Source organism: Dermacentor andersoni, chromosome 4 (genome assembly GCF_023375885.2).
Source record: "Dermacentor andersoni chromosome 4, qqDerAnde1_hic_scaffold, whole genome shotgun sequence".
Taxonomy (NCBI): domain Eukaryota; kingdom Metazoa; phylum Arthropoda; class Arachnida; order Ixodida; family Ixodidae; genus Dermacentor; species Dermacentor andersoni.
Window position 1 is genome coordinate 62,850,612 of NC_092817.1, and position 27,317 is coordinate 62,877,928.

General features: G+C 45.5%; 2 long non-coding RNA genes across 3 annotated transcripts in view; one reads left to right on the top strand and one right to left on the bottom strand.

Moving 5' to 3' along the window:
- The window catches only part of LOC129386215 (uncharacterized), a 72,695-nt gene that overhangs the window by 36,754 nt on the left and 8,624 nt on the right, over positions 1-27,317 (bottom strand). The window contains exon 3 of one of the 2 annotated variants that reach the window (XR_011893604.1): positions 15,739-15,827. The exons of the other annotated variant lie outside the window; for it this stretch is intronic. This is a non-coding gene — a long non-coding RNA (uncharacterized lncRNA). The remainder of the gene's footprint in view (positions 1-15,738; positions 15,828-27,317) is intronic. 2 annotated transcript variants of the gene reach the window in all.
- Positions 5,487-17,542, top strand: LOC126536705 (uncharacterized). The gene is made up of 3 exons (XR_011893606.1): positions 5,487-5,678; positions 7,545-7,670; positions 17,147-17,542. It is a non-coding gene; the product is annotated as an uncharacterized lncRNA (long non-coding RNA).

Consider the following 27,317-nt stretch of genomic DNA (forward strand, 5'->3'; position numbering starts at 1 on the left):
TAACGCAGAACAGTTTGCCCGAAGGCACCTTCAACGGCATCGGCTTCCTTTAATGATGTGCAGGCCTGAAAGCTCTTAGAAAGCACTCTCGTGGCCAATGGGACGACGAAAGTTTATCGCAGTCTGGAGCTCTTGCGAAAAAAAATAATAAAACAGGGTGAGCAAGTATACAATAGTGCGCTGCCTCGGCGTGTTCCGATAAAAGAAAAGGGTACCTCTTGGCTTGGAAAGGTGCAAGTGCATTGATGAGTACTTCCTTGAAAGGCTTGGGTGCGCGCTCGGCGAGCATATCAGAATTGCGTTAGAAATGCCCTCAAGGCGAAAAAAAAGTATTGCGCTGGAAGCGTACCGCTTTCGTGAGAGTAATATTGTGATAACGACGCTACTAAGTGCCTCTAAATATAAATCATTTGTGAATGCTTTCAGGGACAAGCGCTAAGGCATGCAGTAAAATGTAAATTGCCTAGGGAACAAAAAAGCGCGCGTTCTCTAGATATGGAAGACAAGTGCGGTCAAATGTGCAAAGGTACTTAAAAAATAATAATCATCGTTACATGTGCTTCTTTGGCCTGACACTATCATTTGCTGCTCGTGAGATGGGAATAAGTGTAATATCAACTGGCCAAGGCAATTTGCGCCCGATTTTCGAGCCGTACATACTTTATGCCTGTAATCCAGAACCCGCGAACGACGTATCTTCTGTGTGAGGTACGATATGTGCGTATCATAGGTTTGCTTTTACAGCTGTATATTTATGTAGCAATTAGACAAACCCATTACTAGATATTCACGCACAGCGAATACAGGCATTACTGTAACTTTCTTTAGGCGTTATACGGAGGCCCTTATCCCTCGCTTCCACTTCGACTGCAAAACTGGAGTGTTATACGACTGTAAAGCGTAAACCATCTGCATTGATACTTTTGTTAGATTTGTTTTCTTGGGCCTTTCAAGAGCACCAGAGGCGCTCAGTTTCTTGCCAACTTCAATACCGGTGCGTTTCTTTTTTTTTTTTTTTTTTTTTTGCTGCCTGTTTATGCCTCGAGAGGGATTTTGTAGGTTTTAGCCTCATGAATTAAGTTTATGGCTAAACATCGTGTTTTCATCTATGAGGGAATGAATAATAATAATTATCTGTCGACGCTCGCAAGCAAGAGGCGCAGTGCTCTTTCGTTGCATATTAAACCTCGCCAGCTCGCCAATGGCATGAAACAACTGGGACGAGTAATTAGGTCACATTCGTATCATCTCAATCTCGCTGGCCATGCATAGTCGCATATTGCAGATTGGTAATATTATAGTAGTTATAAATTCCGTTATGAACTTCTTGCTGGTGTGCGGTTAACAAGAACCTATTTATTAAACCGCCAAATTTTCAGCGCGCCATCATCATCATCATCATCAAAAGAAGAAGAAGAAAAAGAAGAAGAAAGAAAAAGGACCAAGTGCCTATCTCTCTTACGTCCAATATGGTAAAACTAATTGAAAGAGTGTTATATGATCCATCATGCGATCATATATCTGAATATTCGTTACTGAGCCCAAGTCAAATAGGTTTCCGGCCCGGTCTCTCCATTTAGTGGGCGCATGTAGATTTGGAAAGCCGCATCCAACTTGCTCCGCATAGAAAAGAAGTTAGTGCTTTAGTGGTACTTGACATAGCAAAAGCATATGACAGCGTTAAGTACTGTCTACTGCTGGACAGGTTACGGTCTTACAATTTTCCAAGATATATAACGGCATGGATTTTTGAATTTCTAAGAAACTGAAAATTCCATTGTTTTCAAAACGGCTTTTCTTCAAGAATGTTCGATCAGACAAGAGGGGTGCCCCAGGGGGCTGTTCTGTCTCCTATACTATTTAACCTGTTAATGAGTTCAGTACCACTGCACCAGGATGCATGTGAATCTGTATGTCTATGCAGATGACATTGCATTTTTCGCGACAGCTAGAGACATCAATTCCCTTCACCTGTCTTTGCAAACGTACCTCTGTACTCTACGGACGTGGCTTCACAACCTGCACCTGTCACTAAACGTAAACAAAAGTGCAGTCCTTGTTTTTCCGCTTTCCGGGCCGTTACAGTTATCATTAGTATATGAACAGAAAACCATTCCTCAGGTAGAGTCGCTTAAATGCGTGGGTATCATATATGACGGAAAACTTAACTGGCGTCCTCAGATGGAAAATATTGGAGCGAAGGCGACACGAGCCGTAGGTTTACTACGTAGAATCAGTAACCAACGTTCTGGTATGCGAAGTGACACATTAATCATGATTTATCGTATGTATGTACGACCGATTCTAGAATTTGGTTGTGTTTTATTCTCTGGAAGTGCAAAATGTAAATTAACACCCCTTGTTCTGTTAGAACGAGAAGCTCTTCGACTATGTTTAGGTCTTCCTAAATTCGTTGCTAATAATGTATTATACCAGGAAGCGCGCCTACCTGCTCTTCACACACGATTCCGCATGCTTACGGTCCAAACCTACTTAAGAGCTTATGATTCTTCGCCACGACGCCGACAATATGCATTTATTAGTGAACCAATTCCATTTTTTGAGACCACGTGGTCACGGTTCCATACCCCACAAGCTGTATTTGTGCAAGCACAATTAGCACTTTAAATGTTCGCCTTTGAGAAATAATCCCGCTTCATAAATCTCCGGGGTCACTGAGAATTGAATTTGCAGACATTTTTCCACACAATGCGAAATTTCTGCTGACAACATATTTGAATGACCGTTTACAAGATTATTTGGCAGGTTTCAAAATAAACGTAATAGCGACGTGTGAAGAGAAGGCAGGCGTAGGTATCTACTCACCATCCCTCGATTGGTCTTTTTCACTTCGCCTACCAGATTACACATCAGTTTTTCATGCCGAACTTCTCGCAATAGTTCTTGCCTTGCGGAAATTACCCGTTCATATTGCAAGAGTTATTATCGTCACAGATTCTCTGTCTGTATGCAGCGCACTTACTGCGTCTGCAAAGTCGACAACAGGGAACACGTTTTATTCATTAGCTCCGCCTCACTTAAGTTTAGTGAATATAGTATGGTTCCCTGGCCACCGAGACATTCATATTAATGAAATAGCCGATTCCTTAGCACGAGCTTCTTTAGCAGGTCCTGTGCTATTTGTGCTGCCGGCAACTGCGCACATTACTGCAGCCAGATATAGGCAATTTTCTTTGAGCGAGGACAAAAAAGCTCTGTCATTAGCAAAATCTTCACATTTCTTGCACCTAAATTAATCTTGGAACCGGCAATGGTGTCCTAACCGGAAATTGGAAGTTTCATTTACAAGGCTGCGTTGCCGAATTCCAACACTTAATTTTTACTTGCACAGATGTGGTCTGGCGGAATCCCCTCTATGCTAACTCTGCAATGAACCGGAATCTATAGATCAGTTTTTATTATCATGTCGGCGGTTTTCTACTCATCGAAAACTATGTCTAGAAATTCCACTTCAAAATTTAGGATTACCTTTAGGGTGTTATACTCTCTGTTATACTTTAGTACTGTTATACTCTCCCTTGGAGCAACAGTTTTGGGATATAGCCACAGGAACGTTTGCCTAGCCCTTTATAATTGTCTATGTGGCACGAAAAGAATACCTTGTTAATAGTTTTTAGTTTCAAGAATTGATTTATTTCTACTTCAGTTTAAAATATTAAAAATAAAAGCACAAATTCACAGTTTAAATCTTATTATTCTTTAATAAAGTTTCTTCTTCTTTTTCATAATTTACCTTACTCAAGTTTAAGTATATCCTTTTTTTATTGCTTTTTTTAACATTCCTATCAACACAAGGCTTAATTATTTTCCTTTTTGTTTCATGTGTTATTTATTTATTAACCAACTTATTTTATTTTATTTCTTGAATCATATTATCACCCGATTCGAGGCCTATACCCCACAGTGGGTTTGTGCCAATAACCGAGGCTTCATCATCATCATCATCAAGTGCAGCAAGCAAGCAAGAAAGAACGCAGTCATGGCGGTTCGGCAGGCTACCTTCAGGGCCTCAGTTATTTCCTACAGTGGTGATTCAGCACCTGTTATGATAGTTGCGTTCTTGGCGATCCTGGCACCCCAGTTGGCATTCGCGCAGTCGCAGCCGCAACACAAGAAAGCGAATTTTCGGCTTGCCGCGCCTACAACACCAGACCGAGCAGTCGCCGGCATGGTGATACCACAAGATGAACCAGTGGCTCTCTCAAACACCCGGAGAAGACACGCAGAGGATGAAGGAAGCTGCTCACCCTCAAAAAACGCGCAGGGCAGTTGTTACGTGGAAAAGGCTGCAGTTCGTGCTCAGGTAAGGTTACATATTGTACCTTGTGAGAGAAACCAGTTTAGAACCTTCCATTGAGAAAAAAATATGGCGGAGCATCCATCTTATGCAGATGATTGGGGAGGGTAATGCGATTAGCCATCCTCCTTATGATGGGACGTTCCACGTCCGCCGTCAAGGTCTGTGAGTGGTGGCGCTGGCTAACACTCCCAGGGTTCTACAAGGAAACATAAATGCCCACGAAAGTGGACGGGGAAACAGCACCGCGGAAGCTCAATTGGTAGAGCATCTCACGCGAAATGCGAAGGTTGTGGGAACGTTCCCCACCTGCAGGAAGTTTTTTTCATCCACTTTCATTTCCATCAATTTGTCGTTTCTTTATTTCATTTATAAAGCACAAGTAATTTCCCCTATGTTGTCCTTGGTATCAGTGTTTGTTGGCTTCTTATGATATGACTAATAAAAATCGGGCCCCTCGATTAACCCCCTTTCTTCTCATTTATGATGCGTGTGTAATTGGTGATGCATGTGTTTTCTGCGTTATGATCATTGCTATTATGATCTCTGTTCTTCCATTTCGGCGGGGAGGCGTCGGTTAGTCACCCGCCTTTGCCTCAAGCGATCGGCGGGGGCCTGGATGGGCCACTATCACTTTAATACCGCTTTTGTAACATTGGCACATCTATTCTTTCGGATTGGCCAAGAATGGGCATATAACGGTACCACATAGCCACAGCCAAAGTTGTTTGTTGGGCCACATGCCCAGTGACCCAAGTGGGCGGCTCGGCGAGACAGGAGCCCAATTTCAGTGGCCGAAGCTAGTAGCAGCTCTGTAGGTGGTCTCATGGAGTAGTGCAATGTGTTCGCTTTCTACCGTGAATTAGGCGACGGTAACAAATGCACGCGAATCTGGAAACCGAACGAAACACTGGAGTTGTTTTCACATTTGTTCGTGTTTGAAAGCAAGCTGAGGGTACACATGAAGGGAAAGCGGTTCAATTACTCGAACGCATACTGAAATGTTTAATATAAGAATACCTGCAGAGTGGCTTGTGCTGGCGGCGACGTGGTTTACAACTGTAAATGCCCAGCAAATTCCTGGCACTTCAGTTATGCTGGGTTTCTTTACACCATCGCTAATTTCCACCTGTCACAACTGGAGTTGTCGCCCGCGCTGCAGGACGCCAATCTCCCCACCACCATTCGGCCGCGGCCACTGATCGCTGCCGGCGCATCTACAACCGGGACGCTGAACGTGGTCCACTCGGGAGAGCTGCAGAGCCACTTCCTAGAAGTGGATAAGGACGGCAAAGATTGCACGAGTTCCAAAAAGACACTGGGAGACTGCTTCGGAGGGGCCGCCCGAATCAGTTACCAGGTCAGCATCCACACCCTCGCTTATCGAGCACCCTTAACACCGTACCGCGGAGCGCACGTGATGTGACGAAAACCAGGGCACATGTGCAATATGAGTGAGATTTTCATCACGCCATAGCAAACGTTCTTAAATATGAGATCTGCAACGTAGAGCACGGCCTTGGCGCGATTTCACGTAGTTGTTTTTGCACGTGTAGTTTACGCGTAGGTTTTCATCCATCACGGGCCAGACGTCTGCCAAGCGTCATCACAATCGCGATGTCACTCTTGATTTCTACGCTGGGCTTGCAGACAGCCGAATTGTTTGCTCGGAAGAGCCTCGGCGGAAAACCCAATTTTATGCAGATCTACCATTGGTCTGTAGTCATCATAGCTTTGAATTTTCAATAGTGCTCGTGAACGAACGACCGAAGATTTCTCTTCTCTATAAAACCGTAACAGTTTCCAATAGCAAACACCTCTTAGAACCGTATAACAGCTCGACGACAGAGACAAAAGCCTCCATGGCCTTATATGGCTAGTCAGTGGCCAGGTCTAAGTTAAGAAGCATGAATTTAAGATGGCAGCTAGGCGGTACCTTACGAAACTGAAACTTAAAAAAAAAGTAGTAAAAGAGATATGTGCTGCCGAAAAGAACGTAGCGATAGGTGATATTTGTCGTCATTGAGAGGTCTTCTTCATCATATATCTTCAATTAATTTTCTTGTCTTCACGCTATATCACGCATGCAGAGATCGCATGAGAATATACTCACGTAGCACAAGAGGCTGTGCAGATTATCTCAAACTTGATTTGTAGTAAAGCACAAAACTATAATAAAGATAATCTCTTGTAATTTCGTTCCCTCGCGGTATATCTAGACAAGTACAATCTCAGCGTGCGCAGGTAACCAACCCTCGTCCATGTTCGCAACACCTGAAACTCGTTCTTGAAGGTGCTTCCAGTTTCGCGCTCCTTAAGTGCGAGCTCGTAACACCCATTTTATTTGCCAAGGCCCGGGTGGATTATAATTTGGCCCTTTCAGGATTTCTCCTCCGCCTTTGCTGGATTCCGCAAAACCCATTTGTCAACTTGGATATACAGCGCTCGGAGTTGCGTGTTGCGAGCACTACGCAGTCGTTGTTTCAAAAGAACGGCCCTTTGGTCCTTTTTCGAGGCAGCTCATGGGCGTAGTTGCGCATGCGTAAGTTATGTGTGAGCGTATGTGCGCCTGTGTGCGTGCGCGCACGCGTCTTGTGCAAGCTCACGCTCACTTATGTCTGCAGATCTCCTAACCTCATCAGACCACCTAGTTGTCGGCCATCCTCGAAGGTGCTTTCCTTTCCTGGGCACCCAATCTGTAACTACAACAGACCACCGTATATCTGCCCTGTGCATTACATGGCTTCCCAATGCAACGTTTTGCCATCGTTTCCACATTGCGGAGTCCTATGGTCATTGATATTGAACTTGCATTCGAACATAATTGCATGTTTACATTTGCACCTATACGTACACAGTAAGTAACATAAAAGACAGAAAGACAGAGGTGGGAACTGCAGAGCAAACTGAAGTATAGCCCATAATCTAGTTGACCTTAACAGGAAGAAATGGAATTCGGAAAATCCTTTTATGCACCGGGCGGATAAATGGTGCTCTATTAGAGCTACAGAACAGGTGCCCAGGAAAGGAAAGCACATTCGATGACGGCAGAGAGCTGGGCGGTCTCATTAGGTTAGGGTATTCGCAGGCACAAGAGAACGTGACCTGGCACAAGACAGGCCTAATTTGAGACCGCTAGGAGAGGTTGTTCGTCCTGAAGGGGACAGCAAAAATAGGCTAGTGATGATGAAGAAAGCATTGTTCCATGTTACCTACCTCTTTACAGATCCTAGTCAACAAGCCAGGGCTATCGCTTTTCACCGGAAACATTTACGGCGGCCACGTCTGGTTCCGAATAGCGGGGGAAGAGATGGTTATCGACATGCTCAACGCGATGGCCTTCGACGTAATAGTGAGTACTCGCAACTGGTGGGATCAAACGCTGTTGGACATTTTCGTCGGCGGCACGTCCAACAGATGGCACTGAAGGGAACATTGGATCAGCCTGGATTGCTGGAGAATATTGAAAATATTGTATTTGGCTTTCCCTGGCTCGAAGATTAATAGCAAACAATGAAATGTTCGCCAATTCCTTCTGGGGAGGGCGTAACGGCTTGCCACTCCTTCAGCTAAACTTTCGACAGTCCTTGCAATATGAAATCAAGCAAGCTTCTTTAGCCTGTGTCAAGTCAGAGTAGACGTTTTGAAGTCGGGTTCTTGCTCGACGACACTGCAAGAACGATTTGTGGGACCAGCAGCTGATAAATTACCTAACGGAGCTTCCTTTATTTATAGGTGAGCGGAGAAATGGAAAACCAAATATTTGTCGCTAAAGTTTCTCCATATGTACCGCTGCTCCGATCCCGTCCGGCGTTGGTGTAGCCTTTAATTGCATATTTGCATACATGTAAGTGTCTTTGTGCGAAGAAAGCAAGTTCCTAAACAGTTTCGCTGGCTTTGTTATTTCTATATTCTTAGTTGAAAGCATTGAATATTCCCCGTTAAATAGCACATTGTCTAAGGCTCGGATATAGTCGGGCTTAATGCTTGCGCGCGTTACGCGCGGTGCAGTAACGCTACGCCGGCACAAAGTGGACGCTCTACAGTCTAGAGTCACCACGCCGCCAGCGTGACTGGCGGCGTTCGGCGCGTGTTGGTGTTGCTAGCGCAGGAATAGCGCATGTCCTATCTCGCGGTGCTTTGAGTCGCGTGCAACGCACCGAACTATACCAGGGTCAAATTTTCGGCGATTCTGGCGTCGCCGGCGTAACTTATCCTAAAGCAGGGTTTAGGTACGGGCTAGTTAGTAATCCCTTGCATACGTGGCTTACAGCGCGTATTCAAACAAGGGGACAGAAAGAATGGCGAAGACAAGCGCTGACTTTCAACTCTTCCAATCAGTAGGAAGTCAGCGCCACCCGCCGTGGTTGCTCAGTGGCTATGGTGTTAGGCTGCTGAGCACGAGGTCGCGGGATCGTATCCCTGCCACGCCGGCCGCATTTCGATGGGGGCGAAATGCGAAAACACCCGTGTATCTAGATTTAGGTGCACGTTAAAGAACCCCAGGTGGTCGAAATTTCCGGAGTCCTCCACTACGGCTAGCGTCATAATCAGAAAGTGGTTTTGGCACGTAAAGCCCCATAATTAAAGAAAAAAAAAATCAGCGCTCGTCTTCGTCGTTCTTTTTGTCCCCTTGTCTATGTATGCCTTGTAAGTCACGGTAGCATATACGACTTCGCCGGCCGCTACGTGGAACGTTGGAAACACCGCACTCAATCCGCGTCTTTAAAGTTGCGCCCCCAATTGACTTGCTTTTCAATGGGTAGCATTACATGGTCACAGGTCGAAACACTTCATGTGAAACCAAAAAAACCCTTTCTCAATGCCGCGCGAGAATGCGCAATTTAAGCCCTTTCAGTACCCGGTTGATGGCTTCCATCCGGAGTGCAGTGGCAAAGGACCCATTGTCCGCAGTAACAATAGTCCGTCTGCTTTCGCCATTGCCCATACGGCACAAGTAGAAAGGAAGCGTTACACGTAGGCTAGAAATGCCGAAGACTATATTAAAGAATTGATAGCAAGTGGTATGGGACGCCCTGGTAAACACCCGACCAGTGAGGATGTAAGATGACTTAAGGGGACCCAAACGAGAGGATGCGCCACTCGTGTGAGGTTTGCGCACGCGCGCCCAGCTGTCCCCCTCTCCGCTGCCTTTGACAGCATTAACGCGTTGGTTATGCTGCACTGAGCATCTTGCCTTCACATTTACCGGAACCTACCAGCAATATTAATTTGCAGCTGTTGGTAAAACGTCCCGTATTCTATGTTTCCTTATATACTAATTGGAATGTAAAGGCGTGTACCTCATTAGCCATGACAATTTTGAATAGTTTACCGCTTTCCTCAAAATTGTCCACAAACTTGTTCGTCATCAAAAAAAAAAAACAACATCCTTGGCAGTATATATGTTTAGCTGTGAATTTTTGTAAGTTGTTGCTTACTTCTGAGCAAATACGTGAAAAAGTAAGAATTGGATTGAAGATCAACGTGCAGAAGACAAAGATAATCTTTAATAGCGCGACAAAAGAACAAGAATTCGGCAAGTCAACGCTTGTCTTCCTCGTTCTTTCTGTCCCCTTGTCTATGTATGCCTTGTAAGTCACGGTAGCATATCCGACTTCACCGTCAGTCCCCAGAGTCTGCGCAGGAGTAGGTTTATCTATGTCAATTGCTTACAGGGGATCCTCGTCATGAGAAGGAAATATACAGAATAAAAATAGGTTGGAGTGCATGCAGTAGGCATTACCAAATGCTGACTGGGGGCTTGCCGCTGTCTTTGAAAAGTGTACGATCGTTGCATGCTACCAGTGCTTAGACACGGGGTAGAAACTTGAAGGTTAACAAAAAAGCTCGAGAACAAGTTAAGGACTGCGCTAAGGCTGACGGAACAAAAAAGGTTGGGCGTAACGTTAAGAGACAGGAAGAGAGCGGTGTGGATCAGAGAGCAAACGGGGATAGCGCCGACATTGTAGTTGACATTAAGAGAAAGAAATGGGTCTGGGCAGGCTATGTAATGTGTAGGGCAGATAAGCGGTGGACCATTAGAGTTACATAATGGGTGCCAAGGGAAGGGAAACGCAGCCGAACACAGCGAAAAATAGGTGGGATGATGACATTAGTAAATTTGCCGGCGGAAGTTGGTATCAGCTAACGCAGGATAGGGGTAGTTGGAGATCCCAGGGAGAGGCCTTCGTCCTGCACTGGACATAAAAAAAATAGACTGATGAAGAGGAACTTTTCTATTATTTACAGATATATATCTTGTGCATTGTTTTTTTGCTGAAGCTTGCAGGATTTTTTTTCTTGTTTACTGATTTAGTTCAGGTGTACTGCTAGTCTCACATTGTATTTTCGATATTTTGTTGTTGTGTTATTTATGCTTTTTTCAATTTCTTAGCGTGTGCTCAGTTAGCATTGCTTTGATACTCTACTTTCATATAAATTATCGACGGAAAGTACCAACGCAGCGGTTTAATTTGGGATGCTGGGCTCAATCGTACGTGTTTTATTATTACTTTTTTGCGTTATGTGATCGCGTAAATGCAGTTTAAGGACGGCAAGCTTGTCGGAAGCTTGCAAGCACAGTGTCTGGAACTGCGGATATTAAGCGCTTGCGCATGTATAGCAAGTTTCGTGGGTGTTGGCACAGTAGCGAGTGCACCTACAAGCTCCCAAGCTGATCTCGATGCACTACTGAGGTAGTTTCATCATTCAACTTTGTTACATGTTGCAGCTTCATAAGGCACCTATATCAGGTGATCATGGCGGTCGCAGCAAAATGAAGAGAAAAAAGCCAGTAGCTGAGACGTACCTGGCAACCCTAAATCATTTACTGCGCTAAGAGCTTAACGGCATGACAACATGGGACTGCGGTATGACGACAGCTTGTGACAAAACAATAGCACGGCAACGAAGGCGACGGAATCGTGACGTTGACAGAATCACTGCCATGACACTTCGTTGCCAGAAAAAAAAAAGATATATATGCAGGTGCAAAATATTTGTTGCAATTGAAGCTTTAGTGAAGCGGCTAATTAAATGCTATACAACTAACTTCGATTTGGGCAATTGCATTTATTTTCACCCTAGTAAATGTGTAATCACATAAAGTGTTTATCTTTATAAGCCCCACAGGTCGGCATTTTAATCTCGTGCAATTTTTTAACTTAAGAAACACCAATCAGGTGAGTGCACAGTGTGAGATCTCTACGCAGCGATGTCATGAGGACGAACGTTACTTATGAAGCTTGTTGACCGAAGAATGGTGATAGGTGTACACACGGAGAAGGTCAGCGCATATCTAAATAATTTTAAGGATTGTACACCTGTTTGCGTCACAGTGGCCCATACCAATTCTGGAGGATCGACCAAGAATGTTTTTAGCGATGCGGAGTCAGTTTTCCTGCCAAACAAACATAAGGCAAGTGGATGAACTTGGTGGCGGAGCGAGTGCCACCCGTGTTGCCAGTGTTACCGTTATGCGTATGTTCACTAGCGTTGCTGAGGAGTGATTGTGATGTACACAACCAGAGCATAACGTAGGGTAAACGGCACGCTAAACATGTCTAATTTGAGCAGTCGCAAACGTTCCATGTATGTATGAGTTAATTATTCATATATGCAACTGCGCATAAGGCCGAGTCACGGCGTATTAGTGTCTTACGCCAGCGGTATTAGTGCCTCATGTACGTCATTAGGATACTATTAGTGTCTTACACTGCGGGGAGAGTCAAGATCATCGCATGGCATGACGAGTCGGACACCATCACGCATAGTGCAAACATGAAGGAAGCGTAAGATGAGCTTTATTTATGAGCCTACAGGTTGCCCATCAAGTTCAGTTGGCAGTTTAGGACAATGAATTTGGTTTTACTTTTTTGAACTTTCTTCCTCCATATGCTACAGTGACACACAGAGAAATTGTTGTCTAAACATCTTGGTGGTTTTAACAGCTTAAATACTTCCCGCCCCACGTACGTCTGTCGCAGACTTTGGGAACTTCGGAATTTCACATGGGTCCTCGCGGCCTAGTACCGATGTTCCGCCACCTCGATACGAAGACGAAAATAGTTCTCTGCAATGTTGACTTCAGCCGTGACCCCACGTTGTCGAAGCTACCGAACAGGCCGACCCGCTCGATAATACTAACCGTGGACAACCTCAAAGTTGGCATCACAGGCTACATATCCAACGAAGTGCGCGTTGTCGGCCAAGCGGGCGGTAAGTACTGTTGACACGTTGACCATATTACAAGTCATTATTCAGCGTTAAAATGGTCAAGCGAGCCAACGCGGGAGCCGGAGACGAATCAAGAACGGCATAGTGTCAAATCGTTTGTTAGTGTAGAAATGCTGGTAACGTGGAAAATTCTCACTTCATCGCCTGAAATAGGTCGCACGGGAATCACTAAATTATATGAGCCATGGAAGACAACTCTTAGTGATTTTGTAAGCTACAGTGCTGACATGCGGCTCAAAGACTTGCAACTAAAGGCCGATAATCGAAGTAGTAACTAATAAAAAACAAATAATAGGACAAGCTCGAGTACGGTAGTGCCTACTCCAATCCTGAAGGCGGTAGTTGTCCGCTTTGTCGTGGTCGATGCATCCTGGTTTGGTAATGGTCACTCGTTAGCCATGCAGAAGCAAATTGTTGAAAGGAAAAGACAAATGCCGTGACCGTTGAATTGCAAATTTTAAGTTGCGCTGGCTTAGTCACATGCTCACGTATGGTAGTAACGCCTGGAATCCCTGGTATAATGGCGCGCGGACGTGTAATGTATGCTGAAAAGTTTGTTCTCAGCAATAGTTACAGTGTCACCACGAAGGTGGTTCCACAGCTGCTATGATTGGGGAACAAAAGACCGACTGAAAGTGTCAGCGTCGCCGGTTCGAATTGCTATTTTATCATGGCGATCAATGTGGCACGAATTGTAATTAGGCCTAATAATGGAGCCTCTGCGAAGAGAACAATGGGAATAAATCTTGTGAAACAGGGTCAAACCTGCTATCCTTCTACGTGATGCAAGTGATAGACGGGCTAGGTTATCTTGTATTAAAATTAGGCTAGCGGTATTGTAATGATTTCAAAATATTACCCGCACTGAATTGATTTGAACAAGCTCGAGCGAAAATAGAAGGCTATCGCGTTATTGTTCATACGCGGCTGCAGCGCCTTTTAACTTAAGACGCACTAATGACTTGTAAAGTATATAGTAGTTATAAAGATAAGGTGCCTTGAAGAAACTTCGACGTAAGTAACCAAGCATGCTGTGAGCTGCTTTGTTGATTGTGTATTCAGTGTGAAGTGTTCAGTTTAGATTCACACTTATATAAAATTCGCCTCCATTCCACCCCGTGAGATTGGATGTACAGCGGAGCTGTTGACGTTAGAAAAGCACCTCTTCCACAAGCAACGTACGTCACGTTCGCACGCACGTGTGGGGAAGTGCAGCACACATCCTCATTCTTCTCGGCCCTCCGCCAAGCGCAATTGCCTTATTGAACTAATTGAATTTCGAAAGCACATTGCGTCAGAAAATTCGTAAAATACGACTTGCATACAAGCTGATGACATGATGACTTTGGACTGTAGTTAGAATATGCGAGAAAGCATAATTGTTATGTAGAAACTCAAACACAAATAAATTTTCCAGCTGCCGTATGAGGTTTGCTTGAGTGGCTGCAGCCGCTATGTGGCGATACGGTTTTGGGCGAGCACGAGTCAGCGAAAAATCCCAAGAAACTTCAGGCTAACAGCTCCTCTGTAATATAAAGGCTTGAATATTTGTTTGAGTTAAAAGCTGAAGTGACATTGGCTATCGCGCAGCAACTACGGCACATGCGCAGAGGGTAGCTCAATTACCCGCACATTGCGCGTACGACAGGGTTACTGTATAAGCTCCCGTAGCGTAAATGGAAACACTATAGCATACCGTCTCCGTCTTACACGCTCATCGCTCCATAAGCGAGCTCCTCGCAAGGCGTATGGCCGTCGTCGATACGATGTCGCCCTAACGGAGCCTTGACCACCAGCTTGTGGAAGATTCTCGGCTTCACCTGGATGCGGCGATCAGCCCGATCATGGTTCATATGACTCGCCTTCATCCTTAGTGTAAACCAGCTAGCTCGATTTCCCCGTTAATAAAGATTTATAAGACGACGACATGTAGCATGTGTGTAGCAACAGCAGAGGGATTGTGCAAGTCATTACTAAATTGACGAGCTCCATAACAGCCGCGATCGCAGGTGTGTACGTAACCGTTGGCTAGCCATCATTTGCCACTCGTTACTATAGGAAATGGTGGGATTAGTCGCAATAATAATATTATCATCATTGTTTGTTCGTAGAGTTAATGCGTTCGTGGTTTATCGTTGTTATTAAGGAGGTGTGGAACTATTTATCAAAATAAGGAACTTTAGAAACAAAAGGATTTTTCGATGATAGAGTGAAGTCATGACTGGACTATCAGAAACAAAAGACTTGCAATAGAAACTTGACGTATGAGATGCATCGCTTGAAGAAATGAGGGCTACGAAGACGCGGACTAAAGGAGGAACATGTACGACAGACAAGGCGGTACTTCCAACTAAAAGTTTTCTTGAAGAAACAGGATTTTATATAGACACAAACTAGAATAGCATCACCGTGACATCACGACCTCCCTATGTCATTAGAAAAGCTAATATCTCCAGTTCGAGTCTACCTCTAGAACGCACCAAAAACCTGGTGTCACGATGATACGGACGGTAATTGTGACGTTTACAGTGTTCAGCCAGATGGCCCCCCCGAATTGTTATTTACTGACCAATTGTGCTCACGCGCCCTTTCATTGAAACACCATCCGGTTTGACCGATATGAACCTGTTGGCAACTTAGGGGTATCTCATATACGACATTAGTTTTGCAAGCCGTGTACTGCGCTGCATGTTTCTTAGAGCATGGTTCGGGTTTTGCCTTTGTCAGCATAGGGTAGTAAATAACAAACCGAGAGGCCATCTGGCTGAACACTCTAAACGTGACAATTGTCGTCCGTATCTTCGTGACACTAGGCTTCTGGCACGTTCTAGAGATAGACTAGAACGGGAGACATTAGAAGCTTTCTACATTGCAAAGGCCGAGGGCATGTGCATTAGGTGCCCATCAGTGACGCTTACCGAAAAAGAGATAGCTTTTCTAATGAGATAGGGACGTCGTGTTGTCATGGTGGTGCGACTCTAGGTTAGGTTGTATCCATATAAGATCCTGTTTCTTCAAGAAAGCATTTAGTTGGAAGTAGCGCCGTATCCCTCGTACATATTCCTCCTTTAGTCCGCGTCTTCGTAGCGCTCATTTCTTCAAGTATGCATGCAAAACGAACTCGCCCACATCAAGCTTCTGCTGCTTCAGAGATGCATAGCACAGGAATGGAAATTGCATACCGTGGTGGCTATGCGTATATGGCTTTCTCCTGCTAAGTGCCAGAATGCGTATTCTGCCGTTGACTGGTGCAGCTGGATGTTGACTGGGGCTGAATGAAAAATAAAAATGAAAAAAAAAAGTGGCAAGCGCTTTCCTGTGGAAGAGAAACATTCTTTAGTCAATGCTCGAGATGTTTGTCTGGTCATGCGCTTAGTATATACGCTTAGTACTACATAAGATGACAAGGTTCATATATAAAATCACACATATACATATATATACATAGTGCGCACGCCCACAATATATACAGGTAGACAAAATAACCAATACCTAGAGTACCTCGTCAAGGGCAGCGTGGTGGAGGAAGGCTAAAATCCCTTCGTTGACCGCAAAGTACTATTTTTACTGCACCAAAATTCAGATGCATGATACAGCTTGAAGGAACTGCCACGCAAATTTACAGCAAACTTCAGAGGAATTCTCGAGAACTCAAAAAGCCTGCAGTTAAATAAAAACAAGATCCTGGTGATCGCACTAACTATTTACTTCGCTATCTTTAAATTCTCGTTATAATCAAATCGTCACACAAAAGAAGTTCGGCAACATGTTACACTCCTGTAACACGTGAAGGCGAAAGCCTGCTGCACACTTGGTAAAGCGCCGTCTCGCATCGTCGCGTTGCTGCTTTCGCAGTTCGGCTTCAGCTCGTTTTCCACTCTTAGCTGTGGCTTCGTGCGCTCGTATAGCGGAGTCAGACTCGCGCCAACGACATTTCGCTTCGACTTTACGTTCCATCCTTTCTGCAAGGGATTAAAACGTATGCTGTTCTGCGTAACCCAATTGTGATCTTAATGAATGTATGCACTGTTCGCTTCACTTCGATGAGCGCTTGTAGCCTCAGCAAAGCACGAGGGTATGAGCTATTGAGAAGGTCACGTGAAGTTACTCTACAGCTCGACTGTACACCTCGTTTCTGCACGTTCTATGCATGACTCCAATCAATGCATGCACTATACGCTTTACTTTGCTGAGTGCAGCCTCTGCATTACGAAAGGAACTAGGAATTGCATTTTTTGCTTGCTCATAGGGGTGTATAAGCCATAGCTGATGATGATAGTTTTTCGGGGGTATGAGCCAGTTAAGGCTTTCGCCTTCATAAAATTAAATTCTGGCGCTCATATACATGCCAAAACACCGACATGGTCATGATGAATGTCCTAACACAGCAAAATGCAGTTGCCACGGCCGAGATCGTATACCCGCGTTAAAATGTTTTTGCTTCCAAACACCAACGTCCTATAGTTATCAGGAACTCACGGAGAATGCGAGCGTTGCATGCAATGAATAAACGCATGAGGCACGTCCTGGACGATACGCGATTTTCGTGAGCAGGGCGTAGGCACACAGCCCTATGTACTTTTCGCACAGCAACCATCATTGTCAGCGATGCAGCGGATAGCCTCCGGAACGAGTCCAAGAAGCTACGAGAGGAGGGCTGCCACATCGTTCTCGCGATCGGTGGTGGTGACACCACCGAAGACCGCAATTTGGCTGACATCCTGCCCGACATCACGGCGTTCGTGGTGAAATACCATGGCCGCTTCGCATATCCTTCTTCGGGGGCAAACAAACACGCGCTGGACTTCGACCAGGACCTGGAGTACCCGATAAACTTCACGCGGTCGGTGGACGGCAAACCGGCGTACATATTCGCCTCTACAAATCACTACCAGCTGCTCAGCAAGTTCCAGATCACTGTGAAGACCGACCACTTGCGCGTGGTCAGTGCCAAGGGCGATCCCGTGATTCTCGACATGAACGCCACAGAAGGTATGCTCTTGAATCTTTCTACGCGTAGTGGTTAGAAGGAGACACAGTGAGCAGGAAGAAAGTGAAGGTGGTCATGCATCTTGTTTCCTAACCTCAGTTTCAAAGGAAAGAAAAATAACAGTAGAAGCACAAAAAGACAGCGAGCGAACACGACGCGTGCAAATTTACCTGAGCTCTCCTAGCCTGTTGTCGCCGTTCTGTGACATACCGCATCAGAGCTCATAATTGCACGTGGAACACTTAAGAGAGAGAAATCCTAATTTTGACTTCGTGTGTGGTCATCCAGCAAAAACACGTCCGCGTTTCGCCATTTCTGAGTAAAAAAATAACGCTTTTGGCATGGTGCTGCCACGGAAGGTGAACACTTAAGGAAAATCGTGCAGCTTCGTCTATTCAGGGGAGTCTCCATTGATGTCTCCATCTCTGCAATGCCGACTGTTTTACAGGCTACCAGAAAGTGCGAAACAGTTAATCTTCCAAGTTTGAATCTGTTATGTGGGAAAACATTCGAACACAAAGACACTGTTTTCCGCTAGATGCCCGCTTCAGGTTTCTTAAAACGAGTCGAGACATCTGACGGAGTGTAGCAAATGGCGTGAGAGTAATTTTGGATGTTCTCATCTGGCATACAAGTATTCCTAACTGCAACATGAATGTTTTTCTTAAGGTGATATAATTCAGGCTATAGGAGATTAATAACCCTCGGTTGTCGCTGCTTTAGGGGTTTTTAATGGCTGGTAGTTAAAGTCACACACTTATTCTTCGCTTGCCTCTAATGTCATAAGTCGTAGCATTTCCTGCTGCTGTGTAGTTCTGGCAATTTTCAAGAGTACCAAAACTGAAGTGCGCTACACTTATCGTTCATTGACACATTATAGCAAGAGTGCACAACTGAATAATAACATAATCCAACACAAACATCCCTGGGAGCCGCACGGACTCAACTTTAATGGGAAACATTACAAACTTTGCTTACTGAAAGGTCTTAGATTTTTGCTGTAATCGCACTCACTGTCGTCCTCAACACATTGTGTATGTTGTATCCGTTCTTTAAGACCAAAGGCGGCGTTTGCGAAGAATTATCAAGAGTTTAAGACGACTCTGAAGGTTAAGAGTCCGTTAAGAGTCATATGCTCACAGATGTACGTACTTACGAAGAGAGACGCGAGTTGCAAGGTATTAACTAAGTTTCCACATTTGTTCTTAATAGGTTTCTTATGAAACTGAAGGAGGGGCCACTCCTAGTGTAATGGTAATAACTACGGTGAACACTGCAGGTTGATGAGCTCTATCTCCAGTTTGGAGTAACACCCTTGTGGCGTAACTGTGAATGGGTTACGAAACAGGTGGTAGCGCTGATTCTCGTATACAAATGAGTTGAAGCGCTGGTAAAATTCTGCGAGAAGGGTTTCGACATGTTGCGCGTAGGTGGCGCTTACTGACCTCAACTTTTTTGCAAAGAGTTTCTGGCAGGTTGGAAAAGTCCCTATGTTCCCGGCCGCATGCGAGCTGCGACGTGAAGAAGCGCAGTTCCTCTTGTAATGCAAAAATGGCGTAATAAGATGCTCCTTTCCATGCAGGGTTGTGTTGTGTGTATTAAGATGGCCTGCTGAATGCTAGGTCCAATAACCATTCGTCGTCTTCGTGCTCCGGAATGCTTTTCTCTTAATAGCTTAAGAAACTAATGATGTTTCAGCGATTAAAAACATTCAGAGTGATTCAAGATATTCCTTTTATTGACGTTTAGGACGCGTGGTGTAAAAGGGGAAAACTCTAGAGACGCAGAAAGAGCGTTCCCACTGTTTAACCGTGCAACTAACTTCAGTATAATGCGGGAGATCCTCGTGTTCTCTAACTCTTGCAAGTAATCTTGAAATATTGTACAATTGGAACCATTATAACTTATGAGCTTGACGACTGGTGTCACCGTCTTCTTGAGAAGCTCAAATTTTATCAGTATGGTACGGGGCGCTTCCTCGTACGGCACACAGTGGTAGTTCTGAGTTTCCACGCCGCTTCATGACTCGAGCAACGCGACGGCTTAGTTCCTCTCTGAAACCGTAGCTGGGGCGTCACCGGTGCACACACCTGTGAGCTTTTCTAGCGACAGGTGGAGTTTGTAGCGTGTAGCAGGCGCACTTGCTGCAGCGCACCTTCAGTTGTGTTCTTAACTCGTCTGCGTGATTTGGACCGTCATTCTTAAGCAGCTCAGATCTTAAAAGGTCAGCTTCTTTATTGCTACGTGGTGCGCAGCAAATCAGGACAGAGGGACACAGAAAAGACGAGAATGAGCACTTTTCTGTGTCCCTCTGCCCTGCTTCGCGGTGCATCATTTACCGGTATTGAAAACCAACTAGACCAAAGCACCACATTTCTTGGTCAACTTCTTGACCGGGCATGTCTATTCTCAGGCCATCATAAGGCACCTTTTATGATGTCGCCATCTGTAAACGGGGGTCCGTAACGTGCGATAAGTAGGAATATTAGAAAGGACGTCCTCGCGGCTGCGTCAGATGCACTCGTTAGTTTTGTAAAAGCACCTTGTTACGCAAGCGATTTCTGCCTTAAATACGCGTCCTTCGTGTTTCTGTCAGTGTCGGAAACAGCACCGAATTCCCGAGAGTGCTTTGTTTCCTATAGTGACGTCTAACAATTTACACCTTCGGTACGAATAGAGATTCTCAACACACAAGAAAGATGCGCTTTGACCTACGAAAAAGTACACGTGCGTCCAGTCCTCGTTGAATGTTCGGTATTCCTTGTCGGTTTTTCTTTGAAAGCACAGTCATCTTTGAGCACAGCGCTCCCAAACCTGCAAGTGCTGTAAGATAGCACGCGCCACCTCTTCGATAATAGGGAACTCCTCACCATCTAAAAAAACCGAAACCAAAACCGGAAGTCAATATGCAGAAACGCTTATCTTCAAAATCAACAGGCCTCCGGCGACAAGTTTAGTTTTCTAGCCTTAATTATTTCGTTGCCGCCATTCGCTAATATAAGATATTAGGTGCGTGCTAAACGCCACAGTTCTTATCTGCAATGTTACAACATTCTTCTGGCGGAAAGTGACCGCGGGCCGCTCAAAACCTTCTCGCAGGCAGCATGCGGCCCTCGGGCCATATTTTGTGCAGCCCTGTATTAGAGCGCGAACATCTGTTTGACTCGCAATGCCATGTCAGAATAAGCTATGCACCAAAAGCCATCGCACCGCCATGAACGCCACGTTCCTCGCGTTCCGGCTCGCTGCAAGTATGCCGTTGCGACTGCACCAGCATGCCGTTGAGTCGCCTCTGTACACTAGACCCTGCAAAGCCTTTGAATAGACGACTTTACGGAGTGCAGCGACATACGGTCGACCTTGGGGCACTAGACAGAATTCGCCCTTCCAGTTTCCACTAAATCAAAGTGGCCATTTGCCCGTATGCCATTATCCTCGTTCGTCCGCAGTGGATGCGTGTTTCTGTTTGCGCGTGTTTTCGCTGCTTCGCGGACCCTGGATAACGGCTCAAATACCTTTCACGGCGTCAGCGTCATTCAGCCACAGCTGTGTCGCTGGTTGTGGCAACAACCAGCGAAAACGAAAAGAAAAATATCCGGGACAGCGTAAATTGATGTTTTTGTTCCCGCCGCACGACCAATAGGCCGATCGATGACCGCGACTCTATGGCGTCAGCGTGAGCTCATCACCGGGTCGGTCAGTCCCAGTGCATCGCCGCAACCATTAAGTGACCCAAACATCGGTTACAGCTTCAATTGCAGGCAGAATAATGTTCCATAGAATAAGATGAAGCGGCAACTGCCTATTTTATCAACAGCGAAGACCCCTGTAAAACCTATAGCACCAATGTAAAGTTCAGCTGTAGCACACGGCTACCGACGTCGCTCCGGCTCGGCCGTGCTCACATCGCAGCCGATGATGCCGCGAATATCGCTGCATTTTTTTTCCTTGTGTGAAATCATTGCTAGGAGAGGGTAAAGGGGCAACAACGGCAACAAAACATAGCGGTTTGTGAGCGTCGGCCGTTCGTTTTGAAGCTCCGTTGTATCCAACTTCGAAGAAAATCGGAAAAATGTGTAATGACACCATCGACACCGATGGATCAGCGATGGTGAGACTGCCGACGACGTCAAAACGTAGCCTTAGTGAACACTTCTCTAAACCTGATTGGCTACGTCACCATGCGGCTGCCTAAAAAAATTGTCCTCGGGCACATTCTGCATGGCAGCGCGAATTCTCGTATTCGCGAGCAAAACCACCTGCTGCCGGCGGCCCGCAAAAGGCGTGCGACAAGTTGCCCTGCCGCTAACATCGACGCACCTCATAAACACCCCCGTTAAGAGTGTAACTTACGGACATACATGTATGTCATTGCTGACTGCCTGATCACAGCCTCTGCTGACAATAAAACGAAGTATGGAAGATATACTCTACGCAAAACTGACAAGCAAAGCCCTTAATTAAAAATTAAATTAAATTGTGGGGTTTTACGTGCCAAAACCACTTTCTGATTATGAGGCACGCCGTAGTGGAGGACTCCGGAAATTTCGACCACCTGGGGTTCTTTAACGTGCACCTAAATCTAAGAAGACGGGTGTTTTCGCATTTCGCCCCCATCGAAATGCGGCCGCCGTGGCCGGGATTCGATCCCGCGACCTCGTGCTCAGCAGCCTAACACCATAGCCACTGAGCAACCACGGCGGGTAAGCAAAGCACTTCGAGTCGAGTGCAGGCAACCATGTCAATTCGTATTCCTAGGCGACAATGTGCGGGGCCTGTTGGCTTCTGGCTGCTCGTGGCTGTTGGTTTCGGCCATTGCGGTCACTTTCTACAAGCGATGTAGGTTTACAAACACAAACAAAGTCCGCAACTTGCTTGTAGCGATCGAGCACAACGAGTTCGCAGTTTCAATCGTCACAACTTCTCACGCGCTTTAATCGGTGGTACCAGCCCAATATGGCGTGGCCTCTACGTTTGCAATGAGAGCCGGTGCACGACGCTAATGTCGGGCTAAGCAATGCAAATGACAGCAAGCAGGTGCCTTACAAAAAATAGTCTATATAGCAGAGCTCAGGGTGTTACAGCTGAGAGGAGGCGGTGAGGACCAATCAACGCAGAACATTAATATTCTCGCAACAGTCATTGTAGTTCGAGGTCCCCCTTGAACGCGATGTACCCCAACAGTCCAAACACTGGGTGTAGTTTAGTACATCTTCTCATAGTACAAATCACGTACTGGGTAGAGCGGTTGCCTGCATGGATGTCTAGTTGAAGAGCTCGCCGCAAGGAGGTGGCTGGCGAAACAAAAACTAAGTGCGTGTGACCACGCGTGATAGAGTTTAAACAAATCTCCAATAAAACCAGTCAAACGAAATTTAAGTTTACGCTTAGTGAGCCGGTGGTTTCACATACTTTGTCGAGCTTTGTGTGCAATACCCACTATAGCCTTGCTCCTACTCCTCCGCTCTACTTCTAGATGATGCATTACTATTCAAATATGTATAACTTCTAATAACCATATTTTTTTTTCATAGACCAAAGAACAAGAGAACTAATGAACCACTACATGGGCATTGTTGGGCCGAAAGCCACGGAGGTCATCGGGACCACGAAGGTTAGTATAATATAAACCTATGTACGTGCTCAAAGATCCCTCGAAGAGGCGTCAGAGTGGAGTACATTTTAATGACAGCAACCTGGGTATACTCAAATGTAAATCTATTCCAATCTGCTTCGTTACCATCCTCGTCATTAGTCCACCGTTATTGATGAAATAGTGATGAAATAGAGAAAAAACTACCCACTTCGTTTGCCTGTGACGCGAAGCCACAAAAACGCGATTACTCACCACGTCAAACTGACGTGTGCACGCTAAGGATGCATTAATATGTGGAAAAAAGCTGAAATTATTTTGGTCGAGCTGGTGACTAGCTTCGTTCCGAAAGAAACGGAAGACTGCTGCCCGCCGATTGCTCTAGCACTGGCTACTATGAGACACTGGCGAGAGCGCTTTCCTTTGCGTAACATAAACGCTTTGAGTGGCAATATTACGATATAGAGCCCTTTCTGTAGGCTTACCACATCGCTATGTGAAGTCCTCCTCACTGAATATTCGTTTAGCGACAAAGTTAACCTACCAATGCACGCCGCAACCATTTTCGACCGGTCACCGCAATATAAGCAAGGGGAAGCCTACAACTTCGCAAACGCCGGCACCTCAGTGCTCTAGCTGGGCTCCACCGTAACTCTCTCTGCTTCCATGTGCTCCTCGCCCCTCTTCAGCCAATTAGATATGGACAACTTATCATGGTAGGAAATTGTATTCGCTTTGAAACCTAACGTATGTCCCCATCTATAAACGAGGAGATGATTTTATTAGGCTGTACAAACAACGCTGCGCGTCACCGCCTGATCTTGCGTAAACGCATACATCAGTTCAACATTAGAAAAAGAAAATTCATGAACAATTAAAATAGAATAGCTTTACGCTATAGCACCCAAGTTCTGTGCACTCTTCTCGCTGTAACTGAAGCCGTTAGACGAAGGTCATAACCAAGAACATTCACGGAGGATACCGCCAACAAATGGAGCTGGGAACCTTCGCGGCCATATTGTAGTTGTGACTACTATCATCTTCACACCAGATACCACAGTCTTGAATGATATTTAGGGCTTTAAAAGTATTCCGCAAATTTTCGATTTGTGAACAGATTGAAATTCACTCGACGAGTCTCGGTGGAACCGCGATGACAATTTCCATCTTTAGTCTGTAATGCATCTCACAAGCTGGTTCAAGCACTGCCCAAGGTACGAGAAGTACACAGGCAATATCCTTGCGCAGCGGTATATAGTTCCAGGCATACCTGGCTGATTATTGGCTACACTAGAGAGTTTTACTTTTGTTCGCCATAGGATGCGGTACAGCGATAGGTGACATGTTAGGACCTTTGCGCATGGACGTCGTATACCGACATAACTGTGGCAGTTACCGCCGGTAACCGTAATAGCCACCCGAACTGAGGCAACATAGCAGAGCCCATGCAGCGCCGTACACCAGCTTCAATTTGAATTCGCGCTTGTTAGTGGTTCTTTGCACTGTCAGCAAGAAACAAGCCGCGCAATCGGTCATCGCTAAGACCCATCTCCAGCTGAGATCAAACCATTAGGTGTGTTTTGTCGTAATTATCGAGATGGACTCTTTGTTCACACACTGATTAGGGCTACAGACATGGCACCTAGCCGTAAAACCAATTTGATTTCTAGTTAGCAGGTGGCGCCACAGCATTAGAATTGGTAATGCGTTGACGACGCAGAACGCTATAAAAGCCTAATTGTTCACTGAACCATTACGTTAGTACCCCGCTCTAGCATGGTACATGGTGATGGTAGCGAGCAAACGCCATGTAGACGCCGAACAGACGTGGTGGCGCAGGTGAACATTTGTAAGGGCATTCACCCATACTAATTGCGAAGGAGGCTGCAAGGCAACTCCAGGGAAAGCGCACAGGTAAACCGTAGTCCTGCCATTGCATGCACATATACGTAGCTTATGGTTACGGCGTCAAAGCATTTTTTTTGCGACAATCCACCAACCACGGAGCATGTAACAGAATGGGAAGTGGACGCTGAGCAGACGATGCAGCGCGGATGAGCACATCTCGAGGGGCATTCGGCCCTCCTATTGGCCAAGAGTTCGTGTAGCTTCCACAGTGGTGCAACCAGCCTGTGAGATGGAATATAGGTATGGAGCACAGGCACACGTTTCGTGGAGATGGCTGCACCACTGAACATGGAAACGCGCCAACCTGGCACATGTCAGTGAAGCATTTACAGCTTCGTCTCACTGGCCAACGCTGCAAACAACGTTGCTCAAAGGATGGATTATGCCAAGTAGTGTTAGAATTGAGGATTATTTCAGTTATTTATTTTTTCACTTATTTACTTATGCCACATGGTAATATATAATCCTACAAAAGGACTTTTAATGAAGGCATGAATACAGGGCCTATATAAAAGGCTAGTGTATTTAGATTAAGGTGCACGTTAGGCACCCCAGGTGGTCAGGATTGTTCAGGAATCCCGCAATGCGGTGTGGCTTATAATTAGAAATTTCTTTATGACACGTAACACGCAAGAATTTAAATAACTGGATTTCAGTATAGGCACGTCGCTTTAGCATCAGGAGGCCTGCACATATAGAACCGACGTGAAAGGAAAAATAATCCCCGATGATTACGACACTGCCTAAAGCGAAATTTGAGCGCAGCGCTATACGTATATTCATTTACGGACATAATGGCTGGCGCGGGCAATCTATGTCGTGCGGCATATTGCAAAAAAAAAAAAGCGAAGTGTGGAGAGACAGCCTCGCTAATCGGGAGATCGCGCGTAGGTGACGCGTGGGCCTGATTCACAGCAGCCACCGCAGACAACCATTCGTACAGCGCTTTGTTTCCATATGTGGTATCGGTGGACACGCTCGTCGCATGTCATCGGTGAAGGGAGTGACGCCATCTGGTAGCGGTCGTCGCCGCAGAGCCCGTCTTGCGCGACTCTACGCTTTTGTTCTCACACTTTCCCCATACCCTTCTCCTCCATTTTCCTCCTCGCGTTCTCTTTGCTACCGCCTTCTTTCCTCCGCTGCGCTCCACGTTCGCTCTTTCGTCCTTCACTGTGCTCGTTCACTCGGTTACGCCCAGGGCCGCCGACGCTCAATGCAGGAACAGGTGCCCAAGAGCTGCACTCTAAAAATATCAACCACCCGACTTTTAGTAAGAACCTACAAAGGAAATCCAGAGGGGTTTCTCAGAAAAGAAAGCTTCCCAGTTGAAAAAATTCGTCCTGCTCCAGGACTCGAGCCTAGGACCAATGCCTTACGGGCGGTGGTCGCAGTACCATCTGAGCTAAGAAGTAGGCTACCAGATCACCACCACCACCACCACCACATAGTGCCGAAGTGTATAACACTGTCATTTAGATAAATCTTCCACCAGGCTGATGAGTGCTGGGACATTCGGCATGAATTTGTTAGCTATTGTGAGAATAGCACTGCGCTGCCTCACTCCACGTGTCTATCTTTTCTGAGAATATCGAATCCAGGTGCCAAGATTTCATAGTCAGCTCACTGCATGATCACTTTCAAAGCTCGAAAGTAATGTGAGAAATGAAGCTTATGCTTGACCTACCAAGGAATACACTGAAAAATGTTGCAGAGAGTGTTTTCTAGTCTTTTTGTCAACACAGACGGCTTTATTAGCGAAAGGGGCCCAAATTGACACAGTCAACGACAGGGTTCAATGGTATGAATTAGTGTTAGTACACAAATTTTTTTTTTATAGTTAGACAGATTAGCTTTGCGTTTATGTTTTCGCGGTGTGCTTTCGGTCTGCTAACAAAATCCACAAGAGTGGTTTCACAGATACGAAGCAAATATGTGGTAATTTAAAAAATGAGTTGGTGTGATAACTATAAATATCTTATTACTGCAAAATAAGCCTCTAGAAAACTCGTGTGGTACGGAAAAATTCAGAATAAATGTATTTTTCTTGTTTTTTGGAAGCTCACTAAAGTGCTACAGCACCTTTCAATGTCACGCTTCGCGCAAAGTTTGTCGAAGGCGCTGCATCTCGCGGATTAGTTTCCCCTATGCATCAAACACATATCGCATAATATACATCAGGCGCAAATGCAAGGATAGGAGCGTAAAAGGAGAATGAGATTCTGTGTTTTCTAGAATACGGAGCTAACCCATATAGAAGTATGTCATAGCTC